This window comes from Panicum virgatum, chromosome 8N, assembly GCF_016808335.1.
Source record: "Panicum virgatum strain AP13 chromosome 8N, P.virgatum_v5, whole genome shotgun sequence".
Taxonomy (NCBI): Eukaryota; Viridiplantae; Streptophyta; class Magnoliopsida; order Poales; family Poaceae; genus Panicum; species Panicum virgatum.
Genome location: NC_053152.1, coordinates 8,476,814 through 8,485,255, shown reverse-complemented (window position 1 = coordinate 8,485,255; position 8,442 = coordinate 8,476,814). Strand labels below are relative to the sequence as shown.

General features: G+C 43.3%; 1 long non-coding RNA gene and 1 pseudogene across 1 annotated transcript; both read left to right on the top strand.

The window, feature by feature from the left end:
- Nucleotides 1-653: 653 nt before the first annotated feature.
- LOC120684743 lies at nt 654-7,446 on the top strand (annotated as a pseudogene).
- LOC120685449 lies at nt 3,986-5,999 on the top strand. The gene is made up of 2 exons (XR_005679564.1): nt 3,986-4,230; nt 5,314-5,999. It is a non-coding gene; the product is annotated as an uncharacterized LOC120685449 (long non-coding RNA).
- Nucleotides 7,447-8,442: the final 996 nt, after the last annotated feature.

Below are 8,442 nucleotides of genomic sequence, written 5' to 3'. Positions count from 1 at the left end.
CAAAACTTTAGTCACAATTAATAAAATATGCATATATACTTTCTTTTCTGATTAAATCTTCCCGTTGGTTTCAATTTAATTAGAAAATTTAACAAATCTCTATATTACAAAAACTTTAGTGAGAGAAAAACCAAAAACCTTTCCGAATAAGTTGCATCTCTTTTCCATATCAACTAAAAATCTGAATGGAACAAGCACTCTTCTTTCTCTATTATCTGAAAAATTGATCACTTTGATGCAAAAAGGTTAGAGATCTAACATTGAACTTAAAATTATAATGAAATTATAATATTGTTATTATCAACGTTGGTCAGAAAATAACAATATCATAATTAACTTTAAATCAATATCTTTCTACTCCTCTATTTAAATTGTCCCGTTGGTTCTAATTTAAATAGAGGATGAAACTTTTACTTTGCAGCGGAAACAAGAAAAACTTACTTATGCAGAAGCTATAGTACTATAAACTTTAATGTTCTCTAAAACAAATTATCCCGTTGGTTCAATTTTGTTTAGAGATCAAAACTATGCAAAATTGATTGGAAGAAAAGTTTCTGAAAAAGAATAAAACAATTTGCAAACTTTACTGTTAAAGCGGCCCATCTCAAAAATCATCTCGCGGCCTGCTTGCGCGCGACGCGCTCCCCGCACCCATGCCGCAACCTGGGCCTGGGCCGGGAAAGCTCGCCCCCTCAGCCCAATTTGGACCGAAGCCGCTCAGGCGTTCTTGACCGTCGGATGACATCCATCCGACGGGAGCCTGTCATTTTCGCCAGAGCAAAACGGCCTCCGGCCGGCTCCCGGTAACCCTAGATCACTCCCTTCTCCCCTTTCTCTCACGATCCAAGCCGGCGCCGGTGGCAGCTTTCGCCGGCGCTCGACCAGGTCCGGTCATCGGTGCCATGGGCGGCGACCCAAACCCCTTTCTCTTTCTTTTTCCCTGAGCACACCGAGCGGCGGCCGGAGGAGATGGCGCCACCGCGGGCCCCCTCGCCGGCGTGTGCTCTCGCCTTGGTGATCGCGCCACCATCGAGCGGCTCCGGGACTGCGCCCTGGGCCCCGAGCGCGCGCGTTGAGAGGATCCTTCCTCTAGCGCAGCGGCTAGCGTCTTTCCCGCCGGTGGCAGCCGTGCGCCGGCGAGCCGGCGCCTCTCGTACATTTGCGGCGCAGCGCTGGAGCTACGGTGAGCCGGGGCTCATGGGTCTTCCCACGCGGCTCCGTCCGGCGGTGGAGGTGAGTCCCACCTGCCTCCATCCCCTAGGGTTAGGGTCTTTGCTCTTTTGATTCAATTCGATTCGAAATCGAAATTCTTTCTTTCCTTTCTGTGATTCTTTTGATCCATGGTCAGATCCATTCCCAAATCGATCTACTTTGCTAGATCAGCTAACTAATACGATTGTTAGAATATTTTGGATCAACTAGCAGTAGATCGAGTGGGAGTACTCACTGATTCTTGAGGGACTCGACCTGGCCATCACTGGTTCGCTGGAGAAGGACTGCTCTAGGCAGCGATGCGGGGCACAGAGGCATCGCGGTGGCGATGGCGAGGTCGGTGAGGGCCGTTGACGCAGCGGGTCGCCGGAGTTGTGGAGGGCGGCGCCGGTGGTGCATCCCATCGCTGACAGCCCTTCTCTACATCGGATTAGGGTTATGGGCGGTGGGGAACTGACGGCGGGGAAACCTCATCTCACGAGCCGCTAGTCCCCATCTCCTTTTTATAGGGCTGCGTGACAGGGGCCCACCTGCCTCATCTTGGGCTGGGCGTCCCCGATCAGGACGCGAGTCAAGGGCCCAGTTTGCCGTTGGGTCAACTGGCGGAGATCAATACTAACAGTTTATTAATTTACATGCAACTGCTGGACTGCGACTTATTGGAGAGGAGAAATCAGGAGAAATTCTTGAAGCGGTAATTTCACCTTTACCTTATCTTCATAGTAATTGCATTGTCTTAAACATGTGCTAGATACTGAAATACTATATGCTTGCAGGTTCGCGATCTTTTCTACCGCAAGAGCAAATTCCAGTACAACCCTAAATGGATCGCTATCCTTGAGGGATCTCAGGAGGGCTCTTACATGTGGGTAAGGAATTACTTATTTACTGAGAAGATAGGTATAGTTTATTTCATACCAAGAGTATACTGACAAGAGGCTTCTACACCGAGGGAGCTCTTCCGTTGGACAGCCGCATCGAGATCAAATTATCCATTCGCCTGGCCTCCGTGACCCTCCGTGGAAAAATAAACTAAACCTACCCTATCTTCCACCCCCACCCGCCTTTCCATCTGCAACAACACCCCACCCCAGCCACCACCTCCACCCACCTCCCACGGTCGGCGGCAGATCGCCGCCTCCACCCATCTCCCACTCTCGGTAGCCGCTCTTTCCTCACTGCATCGTTGGCTCACACCACCTGTCCAGCCCACCCTGCCCTCACCAGCCACTGCACCGCTGCCTCAAAACTACTCCATCATTCTCCGTCCCCACCCCATCCCTCTCCACCTAATGTCCTTCACAGCCCACCACCACGCCCAACCGACCTGCACCCCCATATTCCGTTTTAAGTCCGAAGGATTTGGTCCCTCTGCTTCTCCATCCCAACCCAACCGAACCCAAAAACATTAATGGATGGGCAGGGGCGTAGCCAGGGGGCGGACAGGGGCCTGGCCCCCTATGGTTCCCAAATTTACATTGGAAATTTGAAATTTGATTAAATTTTTATATAAATTAGTATGGTTGGCCCCCTCTAATAATGGAAAAAACAACTTCCTGGCTCCGCCCCTGTGGATGGGCAGAGTTCTCTTTGTGCTCATATGATGGTATTACAAAAAAGGCTTTCTAGATAGGGTTAATTGGAGAGGCCTCTTCATGTAGCTTTTGGGTACTGATAATTGTATTTTTTTTCTTCTACATCATCATTTCTGCACATCATTTTTAAAGTTTTGATTTAATATAATCATTTTGTGTCGACTTTTCATACTTATGGTAATTGTGACAGATTGCCCTGAACTATCTATTGGGTAACCTTGGAGGTGACTTCTCAAAGACCGTAGGTGTGGTTAATCTTGGAGGTGGATCCATCACTATACCACAGCCCCAATATCCCATCAGACATCAGTCGCTATAAGTAGATAAATACCGATGAACCATCAGCCGGTAAAAAGTTCTAACCAACAATCTGTTAGTATTTCAATAGTTCCTGACTGAGTATGAGTTGGTACAAATATTTACTTATAGCGTTGAATGATCAGTCGGCAAAAACTGAAAATTTGATCCAACTATCCGTCGGCATTGTCATACTGGGCCTTGGGCAACAGGCCCATGACCGAAGCCAACCGCCCAGGATATGTTTGCATCTCGAACCCTAGCTTGTCCTGAGCCCCTCACTCTACAGCCGCTGTCGATGCTCGCCAAGGGACATGCCCCGTGCTGCCACCGGCCGAAGAAGCCCCTCGCCGCCGATCGCCGTTGAGGCCCCTTGCCGCCGTTGCCCTGCTGCGCGGACGGCCGAAGGAGCCTCGCGCCGGCTCTGGCCGAAGGAGCCATGCGCTGCCGGCCGCCGCCGTGGCCTTGTGACACTGCTGGCCGATGGAGCCCTGCGCTGCCGCCGGCCCAAGGAGCCATGCGCCACTGGCCGCTGCAACCGAAGAGGCCGCTCGATGTCGGGGCCCTGCGGCTCCCCCACCGTAGAGGGCCTACGCCGCCTGCCACCGCCGAATAGGACCCGCGTCGCGTCACAACCCATGCTGCCGACCGGTGGAGAGCAAACAAGCTGCCAGCCGCTCAAGGTAGATGTACGCCATGTGCCCTCCCTTGAGCCATCCCCTTCCTTGCTATGTGGATCTGACAAATTGTGTGTTTGTGAAGTTGCCTCCTACTTGATGAACTGGTAGACACCTTTGCTTTGTGTTACAAACTTAAGGCTATTCATCAGTTGTATATATCACTATCGTCATGTTGCGGGAAAATCAGTGTATCTTTTGGAATTCAGTTTAGGATGAGCACAGGTGTGATGATATTATTCGCCCCTTTGCAACTCTTCTTTCTTTCTCAAGTGCACAAAGCACAGAATTTGCCGTAGCTGCTATTGCTTTCTGCTAATTCATTTGTGATGGATAGCTGGTACTTCTAGTTAATTTGTTCCATTCTCACAGACATCCATCCCTCTTGTTGCAGCTGCCACCAATGAAGATGACATTGAACTTGATGGCACTGAGCATGTGCTGGAGGAGTAAGATGGAACTGCTGCTGTAACTTCATTTTTGTCATTTCCTTTCTGAAAAATCTGACATTTACAGCTGATTTCATTCATTTGCACCGACTTCTGGGATTGCCCTTCTTGTGTTTGTGCCCCCATGGACATATATTCTGATTGCCCTGTACTGAAATTTAAAATGTTACCAATAATTGACTCTTTTACTAGGCAATATGTGCTTGTATACTACTTTAGGAAACACTTTAAGATGTAAATTATAAATGCAATGAGATAACATCCACTTCTTAACTACTGTATAGCAAGATGAGAGAAATTGGCTAGAGCTTGTATGAGTGTCAACAAAATTGTGCTACGCAGTTTTCTTTGTTTTGAAATTGAACTAATATGGTTAGTATAATACCAAAACATATATCTGCAACTTACCTTAGAGGTATGTAACTTAACTACTGTGGAATATCCTTTATCATTTATTATGGTTACTCTAAATCTATCTTTGCTCTTACCTTTACCATTTCATATTAGGACTCTATATCTGCAACTTTAACTGTCAGTGTTTATTACTCATCAGGCCATCAATCACCTGACCAGACATGAGGAATATTGTCTGTTGTAGTGTTGTTATATTTGCATACCCTCTCCTAATGGTGAACAAATGATCCAGCTACCCAGTACCCACCCTCATGCTTCTGGACACAATAGGATAATAAATAGATCTTGAATGTCATACTATCTAAAAAGATAAGTGATTAGACAGATCTTGAATGCAGGTATATATGATCTATAGGTTGGTTGCAGCTTATTAGTTTAGTAGCCTCGCAAAAATGTAGCTCTCAGCTCAAAAGCACCATGGCATTAGTCTTTTGTGCATTTGAGTCTTGCAATGTTTGGTTCATCTTGCAATTCGTGATCATATCTGTCCTACCTTGGGCTTCTTTCATTTTATTCTTGCCAACTGTTTTGCAGGAATTTCATGTAGACTACAGCATGCTACACACATAATTTACTTCTTTTATTTTTTCATGACTTGGTTCATATAATGTGTGTTGTATACGTAATTTGATCTTAACTAAAAATCAGCTTGTTTGTATTGAATTTCAGGTAGTTCTAGGAGATGCTATGCAGCATGCTTGATGGTGTAAACAAGAAGCTGTTCAAAACTGTGTTTTATTCTGGATTTCCTAGAGATAAACTGTGATATCCATGGAGATACATTAAAAGGAGTCAAGTGTTCATCTGTGCTCCTGGTATATAGTTCTTTGGATTGTGGCTTATAGGCTGTGTCAGCTAGCTGCAGCAACAGCCAGCAGTTTTGTAGATTAATTTTCACTCTTGCTTTTGTTCCTGTAGTTAACTTTCAGCATACTTTTAACTTTGTTCAGATGGGAGGTCTTAGAGGTGGCATGATGGTTGATCAACAAGTGGATTAGTGCTCATGGAGACTTCTATTTTGGGCGGAGACTTCTATTTTGGGTTGTGCTCATGGACACTTTTATTTTGGGCAGTGCTTATTTGGAATATCTAGGCTGGCTCCCCTTATTTTGTAAATGTGGCTGCTGCTTATACCGTGGCCAGTGACAAACCCAACATATGATCTAGCTAGCTTGACTTAGCACTGTGACAACAAATGATGTCTATAATGAAGCTTTGCTGTTCAACCAATTATATATGTATTGGGTTCATATGAAAACTCTGAGCTCTATTATTTTAGTCAATTCCATGTTTGATATCTGTTGGCTTCAAATGAAAAACATGATCTATATATCTTTATTCAAGTGTGCTTGATATGTATTGTTCAAAAGATTGGTGTTGTATGGTCAATGAGAGATTAATTATATTATTTTTGTAGGGCAACAGACCGTCAGTCGGTATATCTATGTCAGTTGGCAAAAGTTATACCGATGCCACTTACAACGACAGATAGGTGCTGTCGGCATACATCTATACCGACTGATGGTCTGTCGGTACAACAGCTTTTACCGACTGACCTTCAGTCGGTGTATCGGGACTATGGTATAGTGCGTGCAGATGGCCTATGCTGTATCTGATGGTGCTGCTGCCAACGCCCCTGTGGTACCAGATGGGCAGGACCCTTATATTACCAAGGAATACCTCAAAGAAAAACAATACAATCTTTATGTCCACAGGTTTCATAGATGCATTTTATTAACATATTTTTGTGATCTGAAGTTGAAAATTTGTGTACATTCACTGATGAGTTCACGTGTTTATGATGTTTGTTGCAAGATTTTTTCTACGGAAATAATTTTTCATACTGTCCATAAATAATCTTTATGCCTTTGCAGTTACTTGCACTATGGACTTTTAGCTGCTCGGGCAGAGATACTGAAAGAGAAAAACGGACCATTTAGCTACTGTATTCTCGGTGGATTCAGAGGTACGTGGCACAAAAATTGCCCCTCCCTGCTTTCACATCATAATATATGTACATGGACTTGAAAAAAATATATTAGCATTCCACTGTTTTGATTTATTACTTGCTGATGGGACTCTCTTACGACATCATGAAAGGTATATACACCTACAATGGCGAAGAGTACGATGCAACAGCTCCACCGGAAGGTGCGTCCTACGACAAGTGCAGAGATGTTGCAACTGCAGCCCTAAACCTGGGCGCCTACTGTGAGACAAAGAACTGCACCTTCAACGGCGTGTGGAACGGTGGCGGTGGCGCCGGCCAGGCCGACCTTTGGTGAGTTGGGACGTGGAGTACCTCTGCATGGATCTCGTCTACGAGTACACACTGCTCGTGGATGGCTTTGGTGAGTTGCAGCATCCATAAAACGTGCAATACGCTACGCTTTCCAACCTATGAAATGATACTTTCTGATGATTATGCAGCTTATCAAATATTATGAGCTAATAAAATATAAGTATGACTATGCAAATAATTCTGCTTTATTTATTTATTTCCCATGTGGATCGGATGTACTTCTATACCTGTGCTGACATGGCAACTTTTTCGCACAGGTTTGGAGCCGACCAAAGAGTTCTATGTTGACGCAGCGTGGCCCCTGGGCGATGCGATAGAGACCTTGTCATCCCAGCCGCAGCTGAACCAAATCGCATGATCGATAATGCTCTAATGAGGTGTCACTATAGATGTGATGACGACGTGGTTACGTACCACTAATGTTCAATAAGTATCAGCCAGCTATATGCTAATAACACATTTACAATAAAATCACTAGAGCTTATATATTCAAATCTCCCATTCGCTATTAACTAGTCTATCAACCTATGCTCTCGTACGAGCTAATTAGAATTAATATAAAAATAGACTTATAGCTAATAATTATAATTATCTATCTCATGTCCTCTTTCATTTATTAAATATTTTAACACATACTATAAAGTATATATTTATCATTATCTAATTGTAGTATATTTCATTTTGCATCACACCTCTAGGTGTATTTAATATATATACTTAACTGAACCATTTGTTCGTGAATTGGCATTATTATCTCTTCTATCATACATTAATATATGGTGACACATATTGTGGGTCCATATCTCCTTCATTCTGCTTGAAGGAGAACCCACCAAACATATAGCATTTCCTCATGCTAGGATTATGCTTCACCAACCTGCTAGTGCTTATTATCAAGCAAGGACATCAGAATTTTTACTAGAAGTGGAAGAGTTACACAAAGTTTGCGAAAATGGTCACAAGGGTTTATGCATCTAAGAGCAGGCAAACCTTTTTGGGTTGAATCCGAAGACATGGAAATGGTTGTTTTTATGTCAGCAAACGAAGCCAAAGATTTTACCTATTTTTAAATTAATAATAATATATATAATATATTAGTAATGATATAAATAGTAATTTTGAAATTTATATTGGTGCACTTTAATACTTTGCTATAATTATATAATTTAGATTTAGGTTTATGGGCTACTTTAACTTTTAATAATAATATAATTGGATGATTTATATGCAAAATTAGGGGGGGCTATTTGCATCATTTTTATAATAGCATAGGTGAGCAATTTACACGATGATAATAATAATGGCATAAGTAGGTAATTTACATACATATGTAGGGTTACTTTAGTCTATTTTATAATGGTAGAAGTAGGTAGGTAATTTACATATATGTTTAGGGTTACTTTAGTCTATTTTCAAACTGGCAGATGTGGCTAATTTATTAGGATGGCCGGATGTTATTGATATTTGTGACAATTTTTAAAATTTTTCTTTTTTTA